General features: G+C 43.2%; 1 long non-coding RNA gene across 1 annotated transcript; it reads right to left on the bottom strand.

Moving 5' to 3' along the window:
- Positions 1 to 3,310: 3,310 nt before the first annotated feature.
- LOC311368599 lies at positions 3,311 to 5,689 on the bottom strand. The gene is made up of 3 exons (XR_014639974.1): positions 5,468 to 5,689; positions 4,574 to 4,636; positions 3,311 to 3,609 (listed from the first exon to the last, which is right to left on the bottom strand). It is a non-coding gene; the product is annotated as an uncharacterized lncRNA (long non-coding RNA).
- Between the last annotated feature and the right edge of the window lie 7,251 nt (positions 5,690 to 12,940).

Here is a 12,940-nt window from a genome sequence, read left to right as displayed (position 1 = left end):
GAGATTGGTCCCACTCAAAATAACGGCCCAGTTGAAACCGGGCAGGAGGGAGAGTTCAACCCTGCGCGCATTTTTAATTTGCTTTCATTGTACACAGACTCATTAATTTCCGCACCCCCATCAAACTCCCGTATTAATCAGCGACATCAGCGGCACGGCAAAAACAAAGCAGCGAAAAAGGTCAGCCGTTGCATCAAACCCCACACGGCCTCTACAGACGCAGACGAGACCCGCGGCGAGGAGCGATACAGAGAGGAACCAAACACACACAGAGGGAGGGATTAACAACACAGAAAAGTAGTTGGTATTTAGTTACCTTTTTGTTCCACTTCTACTCAAAGGCATGAGAGAGAGAGAGAGAGAGAGAGAGAGAGAGAGAGAGAGGACAGAAGGAAACAAAACAAGGAAATAAAGAACAGATTAATGGCGGCGAATTGCGAGTGCTGCCGGTCGCCGTCACGCCGGTCAGACAGTGAAGTAAACATCGGAGGGGAGAGGAACAGCACACTGGGTTAGTCAAACAGAGCATCACTCATCGGTCACTGGGGGAGAGATAGAGAATCCACCGAGCGCACAGGTTGACATCGGCCTGTGGAGGAAAGACACTTTACAACCTGGTTAGCATCGATGAAAAGAAAACATATCTATGTTAGTAATGTGTGTGCTTAATGGAGATCAGGACCCTTTTTGCTGAATAACCGAGGTGATTCCTTTTCATTTTTTCACCAAATTTGAATTCAGCGTTGACAATTCAACAGTTCAACTAGCTCTTAGCTCTGAGAGGTGATTTTCGTTTTTCTAAACTCTGAGAGTCGCCCGACTCCTAACTCTGCGACCTTAAGCACCGAGCACACTTTAAGCACAACTTGGATAACTCAATCAGGGAACAAAGTGGGCTCAACCAACTCAACTGCATGACAGAGTTGAACCCACTATTATAGACCCACTAAATACAGACCCCGCCCAGGGTCAGGAGGCAGAGGGAGGGGGCGGGGGAGGGGGAGGGGGAGGGACCACTACCGCTACCCTGCTCTGCTCTCCTGCTCTCACAGGTGGAGGATAATATTGGCAAAAATCCCCGCCGTTCCTCCAACCGGCTCACTGCTGTCCCCTTTCTGGTAATCCTGCTTCTAATAAGAGGGGATTACCCTCCGCTACGGCGGCCCTCGAGGGCCAAACAGAGCGCCGCAGAATGACGTGCGCTGTTTGTCAAGGCGCGTGTGTGTGTGTGTGTGTGTGCATGAATGTTTGTGTGTATATATGTGGGTGTGTGTGTGTTTATGTTACTGCACGAGTATGTGGGTGTGTGTGTGTGTGTGTGTGTGTGTGTGTGTGTGTTTCTGCATGCATAAGTGTGTGTGTGTGTGGGTGTGTGAGTGTGTTCCTGCATGCGTGCATGTGTGTGTGTGTGTGTGTGTGTGTGTGTGTGTGTGTGTGTGTGTGTGTGTTCTGCATGCATAAGTGTGTGTGTGTGTGTGTGTGTGTGTGTGTGTGTTAGTGTGTTTCTGCTGCGTGCATGTGTGTGTGTGTGTGTGTGTGTTTGTGTGTGTGCGTGTGTGTGCGTGTGTGTGTGTCTGCATGTGCGTATCGGCGGGGGGTCAGGGGCGATATGAAGGTTATTAGAGGAGAAAAAGAGCAATAAAAAACGCACCGCGGTCGAGGTGGAAAGCCGAAGAAGAGGAGGAGGAGGAGGAGGAGGAGGAAGAGGAGGAGGGGGGATTTGGGTCAGGCTATATCAGGTAAAGGAAAAGGAAGAGCAGTCGACAGGAAGAGATATCGCCCAGCTTAGATCTACTTCTGCCAGCGAGAGAAAAAATAAAACCTGCTGCCGCACCAGCCGCTCCAGCTGTGTGTGTGTGTGTGTGTGTGTGTGTGTGTGTGTGTGTGTGTGTGTGTGTGTGTGTGTGTGTGTGTGTGTGTGTGCGCGTGCAGTGGACCTCATCGTAGGCAAACTTTTCGGCCGCCATTAAAACGCCGGTAACACTTTACAATAAGGTACACAGAAACGTAGGTAGTTACTGAGGAACGAATGAGTAACGAATGAGGAACGAATGAGTAACGAATGATGAACGACGAAGTGACAATTACTCAGTAACTACTGAGGAGTTACTGGTAAACAGACCAGGGGACTACTGAGGAACGAATGAGTAACGAATGAGGAACGAATGAGTAACGAATGATGAACGACGAAGTGACAGTTACTCAGTAACTACTGAGGAGTTACTGGTAAACAGACCAGGGGACTACTGTATTCGTTACTGAGTAACGAATGATGAACAACCAGGGGCCCTAAAGTGACAGTTACTCAGTAACTACTGAGGAGTTACTGGTAAATAGACCAGGGGACTACTGTATTCGTTACTGAGTAACGAATGATGAACAACCAGGGGCCCTAAAGTGACAGTTACTCAGTAACTACTGAGGAGTTACTGGTAAACAGACTAGGGGATACTGTATTAATGAATCATTCTGTGAAATAGCAAACTGACCAATTTATTATGAAAGCAACTGAATTTTCCTGGGATTTCACAATTAGTTAATAAATTAACAAGGCACAGACGGGATGATTGTCATATTTTAATAAAGATATTCACAATACATACATTCATATTCACATTTAAGGTTTATTATGTGGCATTAGTAATGTTGAAGGCTTAAAAGCAATTGTCCACCACTGCAGGGCACGCTTTAAACCTGCCTCCCTTGGTTTCAAGCGCTGTCGAGGGCTGGCTTGGGTCCCACACTGGATCGACTGGTAGAGCTGGATCTGACTGATGAGTTGTTACTCTTTCGCGATCCATTCGTTCACCAGTAGTTAAGCTTTATGAATCATTTGTTTACCATTAGTGAAGCTTTTTGTGTACCTTCATGTAAAGTAATGCATCATACTGAGTTGTTACTCTTTCGCGAACCATTCGTTCACCAGTAGTTAAGCTTTATGAATCATTCGTTTACCAGTAGTGAAGCTTTTTGTGTACCTTCATGTAAAGTAATGCATCATACTGAGTTGTTACTCTTTCGCGAACCATTCGTTCACCAGTAGTTAAGCTTTATGAATCATTCGTTTACCAGTAGTGAAGCTTTTTGTGTACCTTCATGTAAAGTAATGCATCATACTGAGTTGTTACTCTTTCGCGAACCATTCGTTCACCAGTAGTTAAGCTTTATGAATCATTCGTTTACCAGTAGTGAAGCTTTTTGTGTACCTTCATGTAAAGTAATGCATAATACTGAGTTGTTACTCTTTCGCGAACCATTCGTTCACCAGTAGTTAAGCTTTTTGAACCATTCGTTTACCAGTAGTGAAGCACTTTCGGGTTAGTTATAAAACCCCAAACCACTGTTGATGACAATGAGGGATCTACAGCCACTTTAGTTAAAAATGTATACAACATAGGGAAATATATATACATATACTGCGCTCATGACACATAACATATAACATAATAACAGGATAATATAGAAAATATCAACAATTTAAAACACAAACAGAAACAAAAAAAGGCATTTTAAAATGTAACAAAAAAAGGCACTCTAAAAACAAAACAAAAACCAGCTCTCTTCATCTGACACGGCTGTAGCGATCCATCGCCTCTTCTGGGGTGAGGACTGAAACAAAGAAAATGATAAACATGTATTAACAGTAGTATTTTGTCAGGATGATGGTAGTTCAGTTGGTTAGGGGTTTACTAGTATTAATACTATTCTTGTATTAGGGTTATATAGTGGCAAGTTAGTTCTAAATTACATTCTAGAGTAATGAATGTACAGAGGTATAATAATAATAATTATTAAATTGTAATTTCCAGTAGTATCAAGAGTACTGTGAGTGTACTGTCTATTCAAGTAGTATTATCTGTACTCTTTAACAGTAGGTTATTATAAATCAAATGAGCACGACTAGAGAGTAAAGTGGGAGCACTGTATAGTTTAGACAAGTGGTAGAATAAGTGGATTATATTGTTTAGTGTTATTTGAAAGCCATGTTCCTGCTGTAGCTTCATCCATTATGCTGCTTTGAACAGTCATGTTCAGACGTGGCTTTGATATTATAAGCAGACTTGGGACCAGCTGACCACCTAGCTCGTTAAAGAAATGGGTAAGAATTGATCAATTAATCCAGCACCATGACCATAACCATAACCAAAAACTTTTTTATTTTCTACTTAGTAGACTAACTTAAAGTGGCTTAACTGACCTCAATCTAATTCATGTCATTGCTGTTCTAAGTTCCTTCCCATTCCCAAAGCACTTTCCGGTTACGATATCATGTAAAGGTAGATACTTGGTTACTGCAATGTTCAAGTACAAATGGAGTAAATATTACTAGCATCCTCTTGTCTTGGATCCCCTCTAGACACTAGCCTTCAACCAGTTAAGGTGAGCACCCTTATTTTAACATCATAAAACCAGGAAGTAGAAAAGAGGTTTAAAAATAACACTATTATAGTGTTTTCATAGTGACGTTCATCAGTTATTAATCATTATACTGTGTACAACTAAATTTCACAGTCACATGAATCTGAGTATATCTGTTAAGTATGCTTAACATTTAAAATAAAAAATTAATTACCTGCTTCCTCTGCTGCAGTTTGGCTACTGCGCTGTTCGGATTGTTCCCGCTGACTCGATGGCGCTGTAACATTTTGGAGCACAGAAAGAATGGTTGGTGTAAGGGGCTCAAAACCTCATGAAGGATATTGATGAATGCATACAGAGTGACGTTTTTGTTCATTTGAAAATTGTATGGATACCTTAAAAACATATATATACAGTTAGTTAAGAAATAAGGGTTTTATTCACTTTGGGCAATGACATTATCCATTGTCTTTAATGTTATAATATGTAATAATAATATGTATGATCATATGTAATTTTGATTTAAGACAAATCATCATCAACTCATTTGTCATGGTTCCACATGCAGTCCATTGTGTAGAAGACATGTTTGAGAGATTCAGTTGTTAACATTACATACTGTAACTATGGACTAAAATGAAAAGAAAAAAAACAGGGAGAAAGGTATTACCGTAATAGCACTATAACAGTGTAATGTAGCAGTCTTCGGGTTTTTTAGTAGTTAAAAACAACTCCAAAAACTATTCAAAGACGTGGTAACTGGCGCTAACATAATAACTTTACAAGTCCAATTTCAAAGCTTGGACCACATTTTCATCGCATATCGCCTAATTTAACATTAGATAAGTGGTTGAACCGTCGGTCTTTTGACCTAGTTAAGAGTTAAACTTTTGTGTTTGACAGATAATTAAAATTTGCTTGCAACGTCGGCTATCTAGCCAGCTAGCAATCCATTGGTTAGTGACAAGGTTAGCTAGCAAGGCCAAAAAATACGTGATAGAACAGACGTGGTACGATGTCAAATTAGCTCATTTTAGGAAGCTAAGCAATGTGACCGAATCATTACACTCTCAATTAATAATGAAATAACTTTAAAGCATGTACTTACATTCTAACATGGCTGTCTCTACATGTGGAAGCTCTTCCGTGGGCTGCCTTTTTCTCTTACTCTTTCGCTGAGTCTCCATTGTCAAGTCCTTCTGCACGACCTCCTTGCCCGTCGACGGAAGAGAGTGGGCGTGTCCGACGCATGGGGTAAAACGATCTGCGTATAACGTGCCCCCTACCCACTGTACACGTCCGTCGACGACAAGGGACGCTCCCGAATTGCATTGTGGGTCCGCATGTGCAAGACAGGAAGACGGTTTGATGTGAAGTTATCATGACCCTGCACGCTGAAGTACTCAGTCTTATTGAGGGAAGACAGACTTTTAAAAAGAAATTAAAATTGATAAAAATGGCTCCAAAAGAAGAAGTTACTTAAAGCCAAAATAAAATGCAAACTCTGCAAAAAGAGCATGAAAATGAAGGAAAACGCAAACGTTGACGGACTGCAGTGGTAAGTATTCTTTTTTGGTACGGTTTTTATCGATGACTTCCTTTGTTTACTGATATGTCATGTTATAAATTCAAGTTCAGTAACATTAATATTTATCATGAAGAAATGTGTTGTCTTCTGTAGGCAGTGCCGACGTAATAAACATAGAGGGAAAACGACGAGGAAGTCAGTGAGGTGCGGGTCACTTTTTGAGAGGAGCAAATTGTCCCTATTCAGCTGGATGAAATACATTTATAGGTAAGGTATGCAGTAGGGCTGTACGGTATGGACTACAATTTATATCACGGTATGATTTGAGGCATATACGGTAATGCCGTATTATATCACGGTATGTTCATTTTATCTTCTAATTTCTATATAAATGTTTCTGAAGGGGTATCATCATCACTACCATCATCCTGACAAAATACTACTGTTAATACATGTTTATCATTTTCTTTGTTTCAGTCCTCACCCCAGAAGAGGCGATGGATCGCTACAGCCGTGTCAGATGAAGAGAGCTGGTTTTTGTTTTGTTTTTAGAGTGCCTTTTTTTGTTACATTTTAAAATGCCTTTTTTTGTTTCTGTTTGTGTTTTAAATTGTTGATATTTTCTATATTATCCTGTTATTATGTTATATGTTATGTGTCATGAGCGCAGTATATGTATATATATTTCCCTATGTTGTATACATTTTTAACTAAAGTGGCTGTAGATCCCTCATTGTCATCAACAGTGGTTTGGGGTTTTATAACTAACCCGAAAGTGCTTCACTACTGGTAAACGAATGGTTCAAAAAGCTTAACTACTGGTGAACAAATGGTTCGCGAAAGAGTAACATCTCAGTATGATGCATTACTTTACATGAAGGTACACAAAAAGCTTCACTACTGGTAAACGAATGATTCATAAAGCTTAACTACTGGTGAACGAATGGTTCGCGAAAGAGTAACAACTCAGTATGATGCATTACTTTACATGAAGGTACACAAAAAGCTTCACTACTGGTAAACGAATGATTCATAAAGCTTAACTACTGGTGAACGAATGGTTCGCGAAAGAGTAACAACTCAGTATGATGCATTACTTTACATGAAGGTACACAAAAAGCTTCACTACTGGTAAACGAATGATTCATAAAGCTTAACTACTGGTGAACGAATGGTTCGCGAAAGAGTAACAACTCAGTATGATGCATTACTTTACATGAAGGTACACAAAAAGCTTCACTACTGGTAAACGAATGATTCATAAAGCTTAACTACTGGTGAACGAATGGTTCGCGAAAGAGTAACAACTCAGTATGATGCATTACTTTACATGAAGGTACACAAAAAGCTTCACTACTGGTAAACGAATGATTCATAAAGCTTAACTACTGGTGAACGAATGGTTCGCGAAAGAGTAACAACTCAGTATGATGCATTACTTTACATGAAGGTACACAAAAAGCTTCACTACTGGTAAACGAATGATTCATAAAGCTTAACTACTGGTGAACGAATGGTTCGCGAAAGAGTAACAACTCAGTATGATGCATTACTTTACATGAAGGTACACAAAAAGCTTCACTACTGGTAAACGAATGATTCATAAAGCTTAACTACTGGTGAACGAATGGTTCGCGAAAGAGTAACAACTCAGTATGATGCATTACTTTACATGAAGGTACACAAAAAGCTTCACTACTGGTAAACGAATGATTCATAAAGCTTAACTACTGGTGAACGAATGGTTCGCGAAAGAGTAACAACTCAGTATGATGCATTACTTTACATGAAGGTACACAAAAAGCTTCACTAATGGTAAACAAATGATTCATAAAGGTTAACTACTGGTGAACGAATGGATCGCGAAAGAGTAACAACTCATCAGTCAGATCCAGCTCTACCAGTCGATCCAGTGTGGGACCCAAGCCAGCCCTCAGCGTGCCCTGCAGTGGTGGACAATTGCTTTTAAGCCTTCAACATTACTAATGCCACATAATAAACCTTAAATGTGAATATGAATGTATGTATTGTGAATATCTTTATTAAAATATGACAATCATCCCGTCTGTGCCTTGTTAATTTATTAACTAATTGTGAAATCCCAGGAAAATTCAGTTGCTTTCATAATCAATTGGTCAGTTTGCTATTTCACAGAATGATTCATTAATACAGTATCCCCTAGTCTGTTTACCAGTAACTCCTCAGTAGTTACTGAGTAACTGTCACTTTAGGGCCCCTGGTTGTTCATCATTCGTTACTCAGTAACGAATACAGTAGTCCCCTGGTCTATTTACCAGTAACTCCTCAGTAGTTACTGAGTAACTGTCACTTTAGGGCCCCTGGTTGTTCATCATTCGTTACTCAGTAACGAATACAGTAGTCCCCTGGTCTGTTTACCAGTAACTCCTCAGTAGTTACTGAGTAACTGTCACTTCGTCGTTCATCATTCGTTACTCATTCGTTCCTCATTCGTTACTCATTCGTTCCTCAGTAGTCCCCTGGTCTGTTTACCAGTAACTCCTCAGTAGTTACTGAGTAACTGTCACTTCGTCGTTCATCATTCGTTACTCATTCGTTCCTCATTCGTTACTCATTCGTTCCTCAGTAACTACCTACGTTTCTGTGTACCTTATTGTAAAGTGTTACCAAAACGCCATCCATCCACGCCACGGTGACTGAAACAACAGCCCAGTGGGGGGGGGGGCCGCCCATCAATTGAAATGCCATCACACCTGTCAATAACTGCACCGCTCTACAGCCAGGTAAACAAACCACACACACACACACACACACACACACACACACACATCAGCCCCCCACACTCTATCATAACACTCTCCACCTTTCTACGCTGACATGGACACGGACACACGCACACACACACACACACACACGCACACACACACACACGCACACACACACATGGCCGATAGTGGCGAGTAAAGGAAGAGATAAAGTGTGTGTATATGTATTTGTGTGTTTATGTATTTGTGTGTGTGTGTGTGTGTGTGTGTGTGTGTGTGTGTGTGTGTGTGTCGATAGGTTAACCCCACCCCAAAATCCCAATTCATCACCACCACCACCACCAGCCAGCCGCGAGCCACGTGAGAGTAAGCCGCAAATGACGGCGCGAGGGATTTGTCTCAAAGGCTTCGCCGTGGCGCCCACGCCATCACCATGGCGACACGACTAGCGTTTTATTTGTTTTTCGGTGAGAGCTGTTTTCGATTCACTCTAAAAAAAAAAAAAAAAAACCTCCACTGACGCTTTTGTTTCTTCGTCTCTTATTATACATTATTTGTCTGTCTCGTCCGACATTAAACTGGCCACTTTTCTTTCTCGCCGATGCATTTTTCCGATGTTTTGCCTGGCTCATCGCGAGGGCAGCCGACCCGGCGAGAGCGCTCCGGCCTCAGTGGAGAAAACAAAGCTCAGTCGTTGGGAAGGACATCAAAACAAAGCTGGCATAATAATTCCTTTGCCGAAATGTTTGCCAGAACGGGCCAAAGCAACAATGCTGGCTTGTTTTTCATTTATTTCCTCTAGTTGACCCCCTTCTCGCACATTTTGTACACGTGCTTGGCAACACACTGGAATTCCCGCCATTTTACAGACCAGCCAAAGCATTTGGCCCCTCTGAAGAAAATCCTTTCAGCTGCCTCCTTTTTTTTCAGCCTACTTATTGAGATATTCATTATTTCCTTATGCTCACTTTTAAGTGACATGGTATATTGACCCGCCACCCCTCACATGTTCACTCCTTTGAACTGTTCCCCGGAATATTCCTTTTTAAAATGGCTAACAAACCAAAGCCGAATTGAATTATTAACTCAGAAAGCTGGCAGGGGCACGGACCTTGTCTGGGCAGTCGATTTTCGCCACCACTAAAACACTAGAAGCCCATTGGCTCCCGCACGGGCAGCTTAATGGCGGCTAGTTGCCATGGAGTTCACCGGGCCAGACACAATATTTGGAGAGGGGGTGGGGGGGGGTGCGGTGAGTAGACCTGGTCTGTGGCTCCCCCCCTTATTAGTCAAGATGCCATATCCCATCTAATTAGTTGCCCGGGCAACCATCACTAGGTTGCACCCTCGTCTGTTGGCGCGGAGACAGGGACGAGCGGAGCTTGGTGTTGTACAAATACCACGGTGAGTGCAGAACGACTATCCAGTGCAGGGCAGTTCAAGAGCTGAGTGACTCGGTTGCAAATGCCAAGTTATTTGCGCTCGGAAAATACATGTCTGTCAAACGGAGCGATTGTGTTTAGGATGTCTGACAGGATTCCCCAGTATGAATTGTACATGCTGTTTGACTACATAATGTATTTATGTTGAAGCCATGTTTCTTTCCAGTTGCATGGGCTCCTGTTTATGTTACGCAGACTGTCGCATATTGGACATATTCTAAATGTCAGCTGTTTTAAATAAGCACTCGTATCGCTATATCTGCCTAGTCGAATTTACCTCACCCGAATCTTATTTTCCACCATTGCGTGCGTTCGGAATCACTGTTTGCTTTTAATTAACTTAGCTGACTTCCAACGACCGGCGTTTCACAGAGTTTGACGTAAATGACGGCGCCTCAGTGATGCAGCGATGCCGACTGAAATCACTTCAGAGAAGAAAATAACACACACCCGAATGAAAAGGGTTTCCAAGCACGGGCATGAGCGGTGTACCTACCGCCGAATGTGTGTGTATACGATGGCGCCGAGCCTAACCTATTGCAGCTCAGACAGCCGTGACAGCTCAACATGTGTACGGAACCTTCTGGGGGATAATCCAATTAAAACAGGAAGGAAGAAATAATTAGAGAATTGTGCACCGAAATGATATAAAAACCCACGCTATGTATATCATTACAACATCTACAATTTAATTTTGTTTTGGAAAATGCTATGGCTGTGGCATTTGAGCTTCACATTATTTGGGACGTATCCATTCGATTTTTTGTAAAATTCACTTAAATTGTTTTTAAATTCTCAATAAATAAATCCAATTCCAGTGTGTGCACACTGGCAGACTGGCTGAGCCATACCGCTGTCACCGCGTAACACACTCATGGGGTCACGGAAATCGGAATTGACACAAAATTGAGTGTCAACGTCGCCGTGCGCGCTGCTCACCTTTTGAAATAATTATAATATTTCCAACTTTGGGTTTAAAAAAAAAAGGTGCCCAGCGGCAAAAATAATACAGCAATCCCAGCTGCCCCGGGGCCTCTCATGTGAGCTGCGGGCGTATGGATTCTCATTTCAATAATTAACTGGTGCCAATTTCAAGCTAATGGCTGAGAGGTGTCGGAATGCTATCATTAGCCGCTAATAGAGATTCATGGCAGAGCGACTGCAATATTTTTAGTCACATTCCCCCTCTCCCCCTCTCTCTCCCCCTTTCCCTTCTCTTCCCTCTTCTCTCTGGTCACATGCGTAGCCCCGGTTAAACTCCGGCACCCACGATAGATAATTCACGGCGCAAATTAGCCGCCTTTGAATAGCGACCGCCTAAGGATGTGGGAGGACAAGGATGGCGGCCATTTTTCTTCCCCCCCCCCCCCCCCCCCGCCTTCTACCCCCCACTCCATCATTATGGCTACAGTTTAATAGTTATTCACTTTTTAGGCTTCAAACCACTCATCTCTCCCCATTTGCCCCTTCATTCAGATTCTGTTTCAACCCACATCCTTAGTGGCCTCTATCAGCTGCTCTCGCTCTCTTTCTCTCCTTCTCTCTCTGCTCCCTTGTCTCTCCCCCCTCCCCTCCTCTGTGCAACTCTAGGTCTCACTCGGTCTATCAAAATGTGATCCTGGCCCCTCTCTCTCTCTCTCTCTCTCTCTCTCTCTCTCTCTCTCTCTCTCTCTCTCTCTCTCTCTCTCTCTCTCTCTCTCTCTCTCTCTCTCTCTCTCTCTCTCTCTCTCTCTCTCTCTCTCTCTCTCTTCCCATCCTGCCGGGAAGAGGCAATGCTGTCTCATAACCTTGTGACAACGCAGGAAGCCAAGTGCACGTGGTTTTCTGTGTGTGTGTGTGTGTGTGTGTGTGTGTGTGTGTGTTGTTGAGGGACAGGTGCAAGGACTTGGCGTGCGTCCAACCGGCTCCCCGTCGGGATTCACCCCGAAAAAAGAGAGGCACAGGACGGGTACTGCACGTGTCCAAACACAATTAAATACCTCCGCTTTTTTCCTCCCTCTCTTTCTTTCAGAGGAACATCAGCGCAACTGGAGCAGAAATAACCTGATAGTGTTTCCTAAACATGTCTTCATTTCCGAGGACCTTGAAATTGCGAGGTGGAGGGGCCGGAGGATGGGGGAGAGAGAGAGAGAGAGAGAGAGAGAGAGAGAGAGAGAGAGAGAGAGAGAGAGAGAGAGAAGGAAAGAGTGGTAGATGGGCAGGGAGAGAGAGAGAGAGAGAGAGAGAGAGAGAGAGAGAGACAGAGAGAGAGAGAAGGAAAGAGAGACCGAGAGAGACAGAGACACAGAGAGGGAGAGAGGGAGATAGAGGAAGAATAGTAGATGGACAGGGGAGAGAGAGAGAGAGAGAGAGAGAGAGAGAGAGAGAGAGAGAGAGAGAGAGAGAGAGAGAGGGAGCTATAGGAAGAGTGATGGAGTGAGTAGGACAGATCGAGAGAGGAAGTGACATAATGGAGAGAGAGAGAGAGAGAGAGGGAGAGGGAGAGCGAGAACGACAGGGACAGAAAGAGATGGGACTGACCCGGTACAAAGCGTCTTCAGACCAAACAGGGGCTGTGCTGAGTAAAAAACACTTTGGAATAGGAGCTTTGATTAGTAGTGTGAGGAGTGTGTGGGGGCGGGGGGAAGGGGGGGGAGTTAAAAAGGGAGAACCCCCCCCCCCCCCCTGCCCCCCTCATCCTCGATCCAGAGAGACCAGTGGATAATTAGAGCAATAGCACTTGCCACTTGGCTACAAAACACCACTCCAAACGTTGTGTGTGTGTGTGTGTGTGTTTGTGAGAGGGAGTGAATCAATTTAAGTCTGTATGTGTGTATGTTTGTGTCTATTGAAGTCTACTGTGTATGTATTTGTGTGTGTGTGTGTGT

Source organism: Micromesistius poutassou, assembly GCF_964030765.1.
Source record: "Micromesistius poutassou genome assembly, chromosome: 23".
Classification (NCBI taxonomy): Eukaryota; Metazoa; Chordata; class Actinopteri; order Gadiformes; family Gadidae; genus Micromesistius; species Micromesistius poutassou.
Note: the sequence above shows the minus strand (reverse complement) of the source record. Positions and strands in the feature narration are given on the sequence as shown.